The sequence below is a fragment of the Pleurodeles waltl genome, chromosome 7 (genome assembly GCF_031143425.1).
Source record: "Pleurodeles waltl isolate 20211129_DDA chromosome 7, aPleWal1.hap1.20221129, whole genome shotgun sequence".
Classification (NCBI taxonomy): Eukaryota; Metazoa; Chordata; class Amphibia; order Caudata; family Salamandridae; genus Pleurodeles; species Pleurodeles waltl.
Window position 1 is genome coordinate 72,957,481 of NC_090446.1, and position 15,207 is coordinate 72,972,687.

The 15,207-nt window shown below is 44.9% G+C and overlaps 1 protein-coding gene across 1 annotated transcript in view; it reads right to left on the reverse strand.

Moving 5' to 3' along the window:
* Positions 1 to 10,736, reverse strand: part of LOC138303663 (epidermal differentiation-specific protein-like) — a 34,772-nt gene extending 24,036 nt beyond the window's left edge. Inside the window, exon 1 of the mRNA XM_069242971.1 lies at positions 10,630 to 10,736. The gene's annotated coding sequence lies outside the window, so the exon portion shown is untranslated. The remainder of the gene's footprint in view (positions 1 to 10,629) is intronic.
* Positions 10,737 to 15,207: the final 4,471 nt, after the last annotated feature.

Here is a 15,207-nt window from a genome sequence, read left to right on the forward strand (position 1 = left end):
ACCCTGGCGGGAGGTCAAGATTGGTGATTGAGTGGTCGTCAGAGACAGGTGCCCTGGCTGGAAGTTCCACACACCCTATGAACCAGGTGTCTGGACTGTCACCAGGGTGGCTGGTACCATGGTGACTGCAGAGCAGGGCGGTGAGAGAGTGACAAGGAATCTTTCCTGGTTTCGAAAGGCCACGTATGAGGAACCTGCTGAAGGAATGTTGGCTGATGACACTCCCTGGAGTGGCTGGTGAGCGAGGGTGAGGGATCCAAGTGCCCAGGTGCCCTGCCAGTGGTAAGTGACCATTCCCATCCCCAGTCTCCAGTGACCACCAGTCCTGTGGCTCACCAGGACAGGTGCCGCTCCCAGTCGCACAGGTACAGCTTTCGACCCAATCCTCCTCCCAGTCAGAGACTAAGAGACTTTGGCCCTCATTCTGACCCTGGCGGATTGAATCCGCCAGGGCCGAGGGCAGCGAATGCACCGCCAACAGGCTGGCGGTGCATTCATGGGCATTCTGACCGCGGCGGTAACGCCGCGGTCAGAAACGGGAAACCAGCGGTCTCCCGCCGGTTTCCCGCTGCCCATGGGAATCCTCCCGGAATGGCTGTTATGTTTCCGGGGTCCGCCGGGAATTAATAAAAGAGAGAAAGAGCGGACGCTCATCAGTGTTTTCCCGCCACCTAACAGCGAGTGTCTGACTTATATGTGCAGCACGGAGCTGACGTGGAATGCTTGTGATTCAGCGCGCCGTCACTCTTCACATCTGCCTAGGCCTTGGGATGTTGTAGTTAGTACCGTGAGTGAGCTTGTAGCACGATCCACACAAACAGCAGTGAGAGTGACAGAGTTAATAAGTGCAGTGGAGTGGCTGACTGAAAAGCGCCTGCTTCTTCGGAGCAAAGCCGTCCTCACCCCCGGCGTCCGTGGAAATGTTTTCAGGGGGTGGGCATTATTTTCACATAACCCAACCTCCCACATAGTCAAAAAGGGCAGGGACATAGTCATTATTACATAAAGCGCAGGCATGCAAAGGGTTTCATGCCTGCGCGTTATGTGATAGGGTTACACCAGGCTGAACCTAAATCCAAGGTGGGCATGCAACAACCTCTCTGCCCCTTACCACGGACACCTTTGACCCCCTCAGCTCCTCTGCTTTAATTATCCTCGCAATCACCCACCTCCACCTCTCTCTGGTTAGCAGCTGGAGGTGGCTGTGTGTGTGTGGGGTGGTGGGGTGGCAGTGCGTTGGGAGGCTGGAAGTGCCAGGCTCCGCAGAGACCATGATGAGGGAGCAAGTGGCAGGATGCTGCTAGGGGGCCGACTCCTGGGCTCTGCTCCTGTCATTAAAGCCGCCATGCCGCAGGAGCCCACTGTGCTCTCTGCCACAGTAACCCCAGCCCTCATTGACCACTTGGACGCCACACTGCTGTAAATGCAGCTCTGACAGTTGCGGCCATTTACATGCTTCACCCTCAGCGTGCAGGTAGTCACAATGTGTGATTAATGATTTTAATGCAACGATGGGAACCACTACATTAAAATTAGTTAGTCTACTGCCTTATGCGTGGTAGTTGGCAGGGCGGCCTCAGCAGGCCAAGGAAGACATGGCTGCCGAACTCAGCTCTCCTCTCCAGAGGACAGTCCACGGATTTGCAGCAGTGGTGTAGTGATCTCCCAAGAGAGCATCTGCCTGCCTAGTACCGTACCATGTCAGCAGTGCGTAGCAGCAGCAATGTGGTTGCAATTAGAGCACAGCATACCTGTCCCAACAGTAGGATATTTGTGTGAGACCAGGGGCTTAGCTTGGTTAGTAAGACTGGCGGGGTGGAGCTTCAGATTTCCCAACAATCACGCTGACATATAAGGTTAAAATACATCCAACGAAGGCAGGGTGCATGAGAGGTGCTAAAGTGACAGTGGAAAGGGAGAAAAATGCAGATTGGTAGGAGGAACTAAGTGATGGAAAGCACAGTGTTTTGAAAACTTACCAACATTTTTGAAGACTTTCAAAACAGAGAAAGGGGGAGCGTGTGTGCACATTTTTGTATGTGTATGTAACAAATCCTGGTGAAATCCAACAGACACCTCACCATACCCAACTGAAAGTACCTGTACCCAGCTATCTACCAGAAAATTAATTGTTTGGGAGGAGTAACGCCCCAGACTCCCACCTGAAACTACACCCCTGTGTGCAACCCCTGGCTTTGAGTCCAGAAATGTTGAAGTTCTTTCCCTTGGTGATTGAAACTGCCTTCCTCTCTAGTGCCAGAGAAATACTTATTTCTTGTGCTTTACAGCTTCAAGACTCACACCTTCCACCCCTACGACTGAAATGCCAACACAGAACAATATGCAAGCAGCCACCAAAATAATCATTACATGCCATACAGGTAAGAAGTGCGTAATTCACATTACTGCTCCTGTGGTAAATGTGTTTTTTTTAAAAATGGTCAAACAAAACACTTTAATAATTAATTTACTTTTATAGTGTTGTAAACTTCATTTTCAGATGCATGAACGTCGTGTGGAGATAAACATACTTCCCTATTCCAATGCTGTTTGTGTATAAGCATATTTAAATAGTGAACATTCTGGAGTAATTATGCTTTTCTCATCAGTCTTCTTTCCTGACAATATCTCTTTGCAGAAAGATAGGACAGCACATGTTGTATGAAACAACACTTTAAGTGGGGAATATACGTTTAGGTCTCACCTGCGACAGCGCATGTGCTGCATGCACTCTCTCTTGCCAGACAGATCATATACAAAAAGGGGCTTGCAGCCTTCCCTTCAGTTACCATTTGTTGACTTCATTGTCACTCTTATTTGATGCCATCTAATTGGCTAGAGGGTGGCATCTTCAGTTCCTCTTCTTTTGGCTGGAGCATGTACTGATTCACTTTGATTACAGTTTTTCTGCTGATGGCACTGTGATAAAGGTACTATTTTCATTGTTTCCATGTCCCCTCTGACCATTGGGGTACATATTTCTCCTTTCCCTTCCCTCCCACTTTGTCTATGTTGTTTTTTCCCCTCCTATACACCTGTTGCCCATGGTGTTTCTTTCCCTCCAACTGGCACCACTGCATGGTCTGTGCAGCTTCTTCCCCATGAGTCCCCAGGGTATGGCCATTAGGCTGGGGGGCATGACTCTTGTCTTTACTTAGACAGGAGTCATGTCCTTGGGGGTTGTGCGTTGAAAAAATTATGCTAATCATGTTAGAGTACATTTTTTTACTCTAACCTGACTAGCGCCATTCTTTCACGCACAACCTCCAGTTTTTCCTACGCCTTCCCCATCTGGTTAGCGTATTTTATTTTTATGCTAACCGGGCCTTTGTGCTGGCTATAAATATGACGCCTGCCCGGTGTCCAGGAATGGCGCAAGCCGGCGGTATACTTTTTGATGTAGACCTGCGCTAACGCTTATATGCTTTGCCAATCCTTGTTTTAAAGAGCTAGGGAGGGGAAGATTTGGTGTGTGGCATTTCACCAAAATATTTCACCTCACCTAAAGCAGCTACACTGGCTTCCAGTGGTGAAACATTAAGGCCCATATTTATACTCTGCGCCACCAATACAATTATATTTTGTAAGTTTGCATTGTTTTTGCATCAAACAATGACGCAAATGCGGCGCAAACAGAGTATAAATATGGGCCTAAATTTAAGACCATCACCCTGGCCTTTAAACTCGGCTTGTACAAGCAATAGAGAATGCTGAGGTCCAATAACCTCTGCCTTATGCAAATTCCCAGAAAATCTAAAGTCGGATCGGAGGCAGTTCATTAAAAGGATTGACACTGAAGCTCCGGAACACCTTACTGCTCAAACTTTCTATGACTCATTCAGTTGACATCTTTTAAGAGAGCTAAAACTTGGCTGTTTGGTCGACATTAGTCCTTGAGGACAAGGTATGTTTTCAGTCTCTCCTTTAAGATCCTGGACACTTCTGCCAAAGCAGCTTTGCGCTTAACAAATGCACATGACTGATTGATTTAAGATTAAATAGGACCAATGGCCGAAATAATCCAGATAATTTTGAGTTTGCAAGTGCACACTATGTTGTAATTGTTTGTCTTTCAGTTCCCAAAAGAAGTTAAAATAGCCTTACTTGTTTTTGGATAAAATTTAGCCATATGGGTTTGTCACCCATTAGAGTAGCAGGGAGGGATCTGGAGGTCATAAGTAAAAGACTTAACTGTCAAGTGAGGCAATACACTTAAGAGTGGGTTATCACTGTTTTAAGACCATTACATAACATGGGTCATTTCTTAACTTCCTCCTGCTTTTCATGGCCTATATATGGCGGAATAAAGTTTCTTTGACTGAATGATTAGTAAAAAGTGTCACTCATATTACAGTAAGGCCCATATTTATACTTTGTTTGTGCCACATTTGTGTCATTTTTTGACACAAAAACAGCACAAACGTACAAATATTTTGTAAGTTTGCGCTGTTTTTTTGTCCAAATATGACACAAATGCAGAGCAAACACAGTATAAATAGTGCCCGAAATGTCCCACATAGGTGCACTAAAAAACGGGAAATGTCACTCGTGAACAAACAGAAAACTTGCCAGCTCTGCCCAGCTCTCTTGACCCACTTCCTTGATGTAAAGGGCACGTTATAGGATGGCAAGATGCCTCATTTAAACAGTTCTGAGGCTTTGGACTAAAAAAAGTTTATCCCACATTAATAAATAAAATCTGAATCCTCTCAATTTGCTACATTTTTAAATCTCTTTTTGTGGGGTCTGTTTTGAAAAAATGTTGGAGTTTTTGCAACCAGTGTTGATGGCCTGAAAAAATACAAGGCATTCAGGCCCTGATTTATACTTTTTGACGCACACCTGCCCTAGCGCAGGTTTGCGTCAAAAAGTTTACCACCTGTTACCGCCATTCCTAGATGCCAGCCAGATGTCATATTTAAGGCTGGTTAGCGTCAAAATAAATGACGCTTACCGGGTCGGGGAGGAATAGGGAAGACTGCGTCAAAGAATGGCACTAGTCAGGTTAGCGTAAAAAATATTGACTCTAACCTGCTAGCGTCATTTTTTGATGCTCTACCCCCCTTGGACATGACTCCTGCCTTAGCAAAGACAGAAGTAATGTTCCCCTGCCCAATGGCCATGCCCAAGGGACCTGTGTCCCCTGGGAATGGCCACTGTGCCATGTAGGGGGGCCCAAGTTAGGCCCGTGCCACTTTTAGAAAAATAAAAAAATACTTAACTGGACTTACCATGGATGGGTCCCCCCATCCTTGGCTGTCCTCAAGGTGTGGGTGGGGATGTCCCTGTGGGCAGGGAAGGGCACTTGTCGACTACTTCCATGGTCTCTGACCATGGAAATGAGCCCACAGGTGCCCTAACGCCCGCCCAGACCAAGACATTAAATAATGCTTCTCCTCCTCCAGTACGTCATTTTTGCACAGGAGGATAAATAAGGCGCAAAGGCCTTAGAGTCATTTTTTGCCCTGGAACGTCTACCTTGCATCTCATTGACGCAAGGTAGGTTTCCACGGTAAATAAATGACGTTAACTCCAATATTTTGACGCTAGATGGGTCTAGCGTCAAAATATAAATATGGAGTTAAGTTTTCGCCGGATTTGGGTAAAAATAAAATGATGCAAATCTGCCGCAAACAAAGTATAAATATGCCCCTAACTGTGGAAAAAATGCAAGCCTCTTCTGTTTCTAGCTCAAAACGAACCCAATAACAGACTCCAGCTATGGTGTTCCAAGATCTGTGTACTTCATGTTTAACTAGCTCAGCCTGTGCAATTGTTTTATCCCCCGATTCTGGTTATTAAGTGGAGCGTGCAAGCGCCTTGACCTGTTGTAAGTATAGTGGGCTTTTAACCACACCCACCGCACACCCATCACTTTCACTCGTTTGTGGGCTTGCTCTTCAAAGATCCTTTGTTATCAATAGCAAATGCTTTATGTTTGTCCCTCCTTGGGGCGGTATTGTTACCGCCTTGCAGACTGCCCCTGTTACATGGAAAATAGCACGATTGCCGATACGTTTGACTGTGAACAAACTTCTTTTTTCTTTTGTGTCTCTCCTGTGCGCTCATGCTCATGGCGCTTTGAATCTTCTCGCTTATGTCAACTGTTTTACTTTCCATTTCAATTTATGTGGCAAGAAAAGTCCTGTTGGGAAATTACAACACTAACAGCTCTAACTCTAGCAAATGCAAGACCCATTGCATTGCAAATGCTTGTATTGACCATGAAAGGACTCATCTGACCTTGGTGAGTGCCTAATCCCACCCTACCAGTGTACACAGCTGACACTGGCCCGGTCTTAGCTCATCTGCTATAAAAGGAATCTACGCCACCCTTCTGTAGATTATGCTTTTCCTGCTCTAAGTGCAAGGCTTTCATGGGATTCCTGACAAAATCCTGAGGACAAGCTTTTCAAGATCTCTTATCTAGGGTGAACATTTGAGACATACACAAGATAGAGTTAATCATCTCTTTGTTGCTTCCTTAGTTTCAATAAATATATATTGTGGCTTTTCTATCTCCCCTCTTCTTAGAGCCACTTTTGGAAAACATATTCTGCCACTGCATAGCTTTGTGCAGTGATGGCTGTGGGTGGTGTGCTGAATGTAGGACGCTAGAGAGCAGAGGTATGAAAAGACTCCCCTGCCACATTCTGCAAGGATCCAAGCCCTGCGTCTTGAATTGATCTCTTGCCGTTGAGATCTACAGTACTCTGACAACAAATGAAAAGAAAGTGCAAGAAACAGTACCTTAGACCACAAGTGTTTAGAGGGGAAACCTATAATGTTCTGTATTCAGCTTCCAGATCTGAAAATCTAAGATTACTTGTTAGGGTGGAGAGTAGGGGTTAGCCCGGGCGACTAATTGGCTGGCATTATGAAACTTATTAAATCTAAAGATGGTTATTGTACCTGTAGTTTTTGCATGTATTTTGTTACATTGTATGCCTAACACAGATATTGGAATTGATTTATCTAACTACTTATGTATGCTCAGGGGTAGCTGGTTAACTGAGTTTTAAATTCTGCTCACGTTTTCATTGCAATGTCCAATAAACAAATAACGATTAGCTTAGGAGAAAATATTTGGTCCAGGCGATGCAGAAGATATTTTTGAAACAAATGTTGAAAGAATGATGGAAATTAAGAGGCTACAGTCTCTTTCATTTGGACAGAGTTGGAACTGTAGTTAGCGACTGGTGGGAGGCCCGCAAGATCCTGTGTGTTGACGAGCGGTGCACATCTATTGCCACCCACTTGCAGAAAAATGCCTGGCCCAAGTCGAGATCTCCACTGCGGTGGCAAGAAGCACTCAGGCCCATATTTATACTTTTTGACGCTAAACTGCGCTAACACAGTTTAGCGTCAAAAAGTTTAGCGCCGGCTAACGCCATTCTGAAGCGCCATGCGGGCGCCGTATTTATTGAATGGCGTTAGCCGGCGCTAGCAGAACGTCGCTGCATGGTGTGCGCGAAAAAAAATCACGTACACCAGGCAGCGCCGGCGTAGGGGAAAATGGCGTTAGGGCGTCTTAAAATGGGGCAAGTCAGGTTGAGGCAAAAAAATCGCCTCAACCCGATTTGCGCCATTTTGTACGACGCCCAGACACCATTTACATGACTCCTGTCTTAATAAAGACAGGAGTCATGCCCCCTTGCCCAATGGCCATGCCCAGGGGACTTATGTCCCCTGGGCATGGTCATTGGGCATTGTGGCATGTAGGGGGGCACAAATCAGGCCCCCCTATGCCACAAAAAAATATTTAAAAAAAAAAAATTATACTTACCTGAACTTACCTGAATGTCCCTGGGATGGGTCCCTCCATCCTTGGGGGTCCTCCTGGGGTGGGCAAGGGTGGCAGGGGGGGTTCCTGGGGGCATGGGAGGGCAGCTGTGGGCTCATTTTGAACCCACAGGTCCCTTAACGCCTGCCCTGACCCAGGCGTTAAAAAGAGGCGCAAATGCGGGGTTTTTTGCCCCGCCCACTCCCGGGCGTGATTTTTGCCCGGGAGTATAAATACGACGCATTTGCGTCGCAGTCATTTTTTTAGACGGGAACGCCTACCTTGCATCTTATTAACGCAAGGAAGGGGTTCACGCAAAAAAATGACGCTCATTCCTCATACTTTGGCGCTAGATGCGTCTAACGCCAAAGTATAAATATGGCGTTAGTTTTGCGCCGATTTTGCGTAAAAAAAAAACACGCAAATTCGGCGCAAACGGAGTATAAATATGCCCCTCAGTGCGGTGGATTCATTGTCAGCAACTCTGAATGCCGAGAGCCCTTCTCTGTTGTTGCACCCTCCAACCATTTGTTTTATTTGCAGAATCAAAGGGTAACAAGCATTAGTAAATGCATTAGGGTTCGCCTACGTGATTAATAATATGCTGTTTTTTGTTGTAAGTTGTAGCTTGGTGAGCGGTTGTGCAATAAAAGTTACTGAAACTCCGTAAAAGTGTTATGACTTGTTTTGTTGAGAAAGTAATGTATTGTGCAGTAACTAGTGGTAGTATAAAGTGGAGAGATTAGGTAAAGGACAAAGAAAAAAAAACATGCAAGTGACAGGCACGCTTGAAATGCATGCTGATAGCAGAGATTAATGCATTTTAATTGTGAGTTCCAAAGGAGGGCCAGCTATCTTGTATGAGTTAAAGATGAAATAAGATGTTTTCTGATTCTCTAGTTTACAGTTTAATCCATTATACGTCTCCACACCAGTTATGAGCCAAACAAAAATAAAGCCCTAGAGGCAGGTACATTTTTCCAAATATGTCTTAGTGGGATGTGCTACTAATTTTATGGAAGAAAAACACGATGTTTGGTGTCCTCGTCGGTCTGTCCAAAGGATTCACAAGGTGTGAAATGAAATGCCATACAACTGCCAGGGTACTGGGCAGATACAACAAAGGTTTTAGAAGCATTTATAATATGGTTGCCTTTGTTGCTCACTGATGTTTCGATGATAAACGCAAAATGTTATAATTTGCAAAATAATTCAGGCGTCCGTTCCATAGAGCATATTGGGCCGAAACTTATCAAGTAAGCTTTGAAAGTGCTATTTTAATGCCTGGTCTGAGAGGTTGTTTTAGACTGATCATATTATAACAAGGGACCGCCTCTGCAAGGGAAGGGAGTGGGAGTTGGGCGGGAGTGCCGACTGAGTGCTCTTGTGTAGAAAAAACACGATTTAAATGCGTGCAGCCTTGCGACCGTTATTTACAATTATTCGGCTTCAAAGGAAAGCAGATTAACATTCATTAATAGGAGTGTGCTCAAACAGAAGAACCAAAGCAAACAAACTACTATGTGTAAGCTGCTTTAAATGCATCCAGCCAGGGGAAGCTAATAAAACACAAGCAAATGAAAGAAGTTCAATCCATCAAAGACAAGCAGCGAAGAAGAAAGCAAAGCGGATGAACACAGTACTCGGGTCTCGAGACACGGATAAGAGCAATAACATGAGGAACAGTACTAGTAAATGCAGAAACGTGCTACAACCACTCGAAATGGAGGAAAAGTAAGTGGCCATCACAGGAACCAATGGAAAGGAAGCAAAGCAAGAGGGGCGGGATGCAAGCCCTTTTTAAGATTTATATTAAATTCAACAGATTTCACAAGCCCAGCACAAGCGCTGTGCAGGCAAAACCTAAAAAAGAATAGTTCCTTATGCAGAACACAAAACAACGGCCCTATGGCGTATGCTGCTTTCTACCAGGACATTGTTTATTTCCCCCGCCTCGCACCACCATGCCTCTTTTCCAAAATACAGCAGGGAAATATGCTGGAGCCCTGTTGCAGAAGGACGATCACCATTGAGTAGTGTCAGCTCCACTGGTTCTCCTACATCTAAAAGTGGAAGAGGAACTGCTAGGGTTGATCTACAGAGGAAGGCATGCTTGATGCCTTCTTCCGTGCACACCTTTATGGCCATCAGTTGTTTTTCTCAACACGTTCCCTTCCCTATTTTTGGAGCAGTGGAAGAGGTCCATTAGGACTGGGGATTTCTGTGTAGTCTTGCCAGAGGATGTTGTGGTGTTAGGAGTGGGAACTAGGGTGTGTTTTGTAACTTCTACTTGTGTGGCGGGGCTGCCTTGGTAAAGTCTGGGCATGCATGTTGGGGACACCTTGGAGGGGTCACTGGAGGGTTGCTTTCACCTGTGAATGAAGGAGCCAGCTTTAAGGGGCAAGAATGTCTTAAGGACTGATGGGAAATGGAGAGGAGTTAGGGGTGCTAGAAATATGGGAAGAAGAAAGGAAAGGAGACCTTAGTCCAGTTAGATGACGGCCCTGGGCATTATCTACCCCGGGAAAGAGGTAAGCATGCGGAGAATGGGTGATGATAGCTTGGCGGGATTAAGGGTGGATTGCAGTTCAGCAGCGAGGTGGTAAATTAGAGTGTAATGTAATGCCAGAGACTGCTAGCCCTGTCATGTCTCATCAAGCAGCCCTTTACACACCACAGCACCATTTGCCTGAATCCCTGCTGTCTTTAGCGAGACCCAGCTGGGATCAGGAGCTATTTCTAATTGCACTATGTCATGATTTTGAAAGAAAGGTCTTTTTTCTCTCTTGTACTGTCCTAGACCTATCACAGCATCTTACCGGCGTATTCTAGCTGTCTATACTCACCTATGGCGACCTTGTAGCTGTCGTCCAGTACCCCTTGGTATCAATGCAACACTCACTGTTGCAGGTGCCCACTCTTATATGAGCCTCGCTGCTGATGCCAGCCCTAGGGCGTGTGAGAAGCAAACAGGACGCCATGAACCACTCAGAATCACATGTTGTTTCCAGTCATTTAAATGGTCAGGTGGGGATGCTAAAAATGTGTGACCAGGCGTCCTTTTTATTTGCTTCTCCATCTCGTGTGTAAGAACACGCTGCCCCACTCCTTCTGTGCTGTGTACAAACTGCTCAGAGGAATGAACACAAGTCTACACCGTCATCACCCCACATCATAACTTTGTCAATGTGTCCTCAGAAACAGCAGAGGACTCTCAAAACTCGCTTTACATTAAGTGCTGGTATCAAAGAAAAAGTTCTGTTGAATTTTGGCTAAGTTAACGCTAAACGTTACTTACTGTTAATGTTCAGATAAATATTCCAAATAAATTAAGAAACCTAACCCCACATCCTAAACCTAACCCTAAATCTTACCCTACACACTAAACCTGAACTGAAACACTGCCTCAAATCTAACCCTAATAACGTTGTTTTGATTTTCATTTTCATTGCTTTGTCGTATGTAGCTTTTGGTGTATTACACTGTCTACAGCATAAATTAGATACTTTGTAATACATCCGACATCAATTTACAACAACAAAGCAGATTTTTATATACATTTAGACACCAAAATGAAGTGAATCAGATAAGTACAACCACAGTTATGGCTTATGGATTTTAGAAATGATAATAAATCACTGCAAATAATACTGCAAAACTTTAGTATCGCAGTCAATGGTAAAAAGCACCAGAGGCAATCGGTCACTTGCAGGTCGAGGTGCGTGGAACAGAAGGAGGGTGAAGGAGGTGCGGGTCCCAGGACCAAGCCAGACAGTCAGTTTGATTTGACCTGGCTCGAGAAGCCCAGGTGCAGATTTGTCCTGGCTGTCCATGGTGCTGAAGTGAGAGCTGCGGGGGGAGCTGATGTGACCACTTACATAGTTCTGGTGAGGAAATAGGTGCAAAAAGTCAATAACGAGGCCACTGTCGGCGTTGGGTGAAGGTGTTGTGGTGTTCTCTCGTGTTGCAGCATCAGGTAAAGTTGGTGGTTGCCAGGCTGACCACCACCAAACCTTGGCAGCAGTAAGGTCAGCAAGAAGGTATTTCAACATCCTGAGGTCCGGAGGAAAATGGTAGCATCTGAAACTTGCTAGAGTTTAGGACTACGTTTCCAACAACGTACTGGACCATCTACTTTTGGGTGATCCCTTGGAGGGCCTGATGGCCAGCGATTCTTTGGTTCTGGTATGTTGTTTTATCTGCAGTGTGCAGGGGACTAGTGCCACTATTGCAGGGGAGTCTAAAGTTGCCTTTGACTCTCAAATGGTTCCCACTTTCTCAGGGAACCGGTCTTTGGTCCGGAACTTGTCGGAGTTGTGCAGTTCCAGGAAGGCTGCCACAGGTGAAGAGTATCATGCCTGTAGTTTGTGCAGCTCCTGTTGTTGCAGACTTGGGTCCCTTCTGTGTCCTTTGTTACAAGTCAGATTAGAACTGAGGTTCTGGTGACCAGGGTGCCCTTTAAATCCTAGATTTAGGTGTGTGGGTGCAAGTGGCCAAAGAGCTACTATCCACAGCAGCTAATCCGCCTTTGAGGTGACCCCATCCAGAGGTGTACGTCACCTTTTCTACCTAGAACCCTCTGTTTTACTACTTCTAAAAATGACAGAAACCTTCCTTAGCTGTACAGACTAGGTAGCCCACCCTAGAAGTGTGGCTAGCCTTATTGTGGTGTACATCTATTGACTACATAATCTTCCCACCTGCCCGGGTACGCTTGTGCCTCGGGGCAGAGTGAAGGCCGTTTCCTCTTTTGGGTGGCAGCATGGTTAAATATCACAGGCGGTGAAAGCTTTGCAGCTCACCGCCTTTGATGAATACTTCACTAGTTATACTGTCAAGGAGGGAAGAGTGACCTCCTTCCCATCCAAGCAATTGTTTCTGATTCCTGCAAGAGTTCACATCTTCTGACAGGTGGTAAGATTCCTGTCATGTTGGCTTCAGCAGCGGTCTGCCTTCCAGCACTCTAGAAAGGCTGGTGCAACCAGGTGGGCAACCTTTAAGGTAGTCACCTGGTGCATGCCACATCGTCCTCGATATGAGAATCATGTCAAGGGTGAGGAGGCATGTTGTTTGATACCAAACATGACACATTTCGGTGGTACCATAAAGGAGCTGGCGACCTTGGGTTTACCCATGTGGCAGCTCATGTTATCCTACTGATCACTGACCACTTACAGTAGCCTTTAATGGAAAAGATCACTATAGTGCTAAAAAACTTGCACTTATATGTCCACACCCTTAATATAATGCACCCTGCCTTCTGGGTGCAGGAAACCTTCCTTAGGTGTGACTGCATATACTAAAGATAGTGCTTTGGCTTGTCACAGATGGTGAGGGCAAAGTCGAATCCAAACAGTATGCATTGCTCCTACAGTCTGCAATGGCTGGGCTGCTGTCATCTGTTTACTTGGGTTACTCAGGATGGCACAACCAGTGCTGCAGGTCTTGGTGACCTCTTTAACAGCCATGCCCTGGGTACCACTGGTACCATATGCTAGGGTCCAATAAGGGGGTTAAAGCCCTTGCCAATTGGGGTTGCCAATTAAAAAATATCAGTTTTAGGGAGAGAGCACTGGCACTGGGGCCTGGGCAGCAGACTCCAGTTCATTTTCAGAGTCATAACTATCAGCAGTGGAGCAAAAAGTGGGGAGGGGACCTACATATTGTATTTGAAAAGTAGGGCATTTTTTAAGTTTTACATTTCCTGGGTGTGAAAGCCTCCTAAGTTTGATTTTCATTACTGTACAGCCTATTTCTCCGAAAGGTTAAAATGGGTTACCTTATTACATGATTACATTCAATCAGTGCTAACTTTTGAGTGGATTCAGGTAGAAATGCCTTGTTTGGACTCAAAAGGGTTGCAATTTAAAATTCACTTTCATGGTAAAGTTGGATTTTAGATTCTAATATGAAAATGCCACTTTCTGAAAGTTGGTATTTTCCTGCTCTAAACTTTCTGAGGCCTTCTGGGAGTTTCCAGCTGCCTAGGGTTTACCAGGAATGCAAATTGGGCCCAATAGAGCCATAGGACCTGGTTGTAGCTGGCAGAGGGCCATTGGGCCAAGATCGGAGAACAGAGCTGTTTCCTGTCCCACTTACATTTCAAATTGCTACCTCCAGCTCACTCACAAAGGAACAAATCACCAGCCTTTTGTCACCCTAAACCGCTTTGAACTTAGGCAGAGGAAAAAAGGGGAAGGAAGGAACTTTCCCTAACCAGATGTAGAGGTGGACTAGATATTTCCCTATCTTGAAAGGGTGGCATAAATAATGGACCTCCTGTGCCACTTATCAGTACACTCCTGGATCTGTGGACATTATAGAAGAAGGATTGCTTTGTTCCCCAGGGTAATGTCCTGCTGCCTGTGGCCTGCCTTGTTCTTTAGAGGACTGAACAAAAAAGAGGCAACACTGACTAATATCTAATGCACATTCCTCAAGTTTTCCATGCATGTAATACATGTTGATGGTGGTCATACACTATAGTACACCTGTTGCCAACATGTACATACTGGAATCTACAGAGCCAAACCAGTTAATCACAAAAGTAGAACAAAAGTGGAGCACACAATGTTTTCATTGTTAAACATGTAATTGTATGGGACAAGAGAAAACCACCAGGTCCTATAGATAAGTAAGGAACTTTGTTTCACAATAAGTAACATGAATGCTGGATGTTTGTTCTCCTAACCAGGTGAAAATCACAATAGTGATATACAAATCATAATTTATTTATAAATGTACATAATGATAAATATACAATCCAATACAAATGTAAAAAGACACAGACAGTATACAACACGTATAGAGAAAACATATTTGATTTCATTCCATAAAAAATGTATATTTTTATGATCTCAGATGTTCCAACTTTGAGAAAACTCAGCCAATATGTATGAACTTCAGCCCATTGAATATGAACTTCAGCTGACACGTGTTTCGTCCTAACAAGGACTTTTTCAAGGCTGATAAAATTACAATACAAAAAATGCTATTAGATAATTTCTTGCATTTTTTGTTAAACTAACAGAGAGGTGAGCACAAGTTAATCTAGTGACTTGTCGTTCACCCTGACAAAAGGCTGTGGTTGTTGCTTGAGTGGGGTTTCGCCCCCTCAACAAATACCCCAATTTCATATATTGGAGTTCAGTGGCGGCATACAGTGCTTGTATTTGTGCAGTGCCACTCAGTGATTGTGTGTAGCACTAAAATCCCATAAAATTAACCTCATACTAGATTCAACCTCCTTTTAAATTCTCCTTGATTGGACTCTTCTGCTTTTTCCACATTCACTTCAATTCTACCAGACTTTAAGCATCAGTGACTTTGCTTGCTGCAAGCATGGTGGTTGAGCTCTACAACCTGGAGAACTATACTGTGGCAGAGGTCAAAGAATTCTTCCAGCAAACAAGAACTTAAAGAAG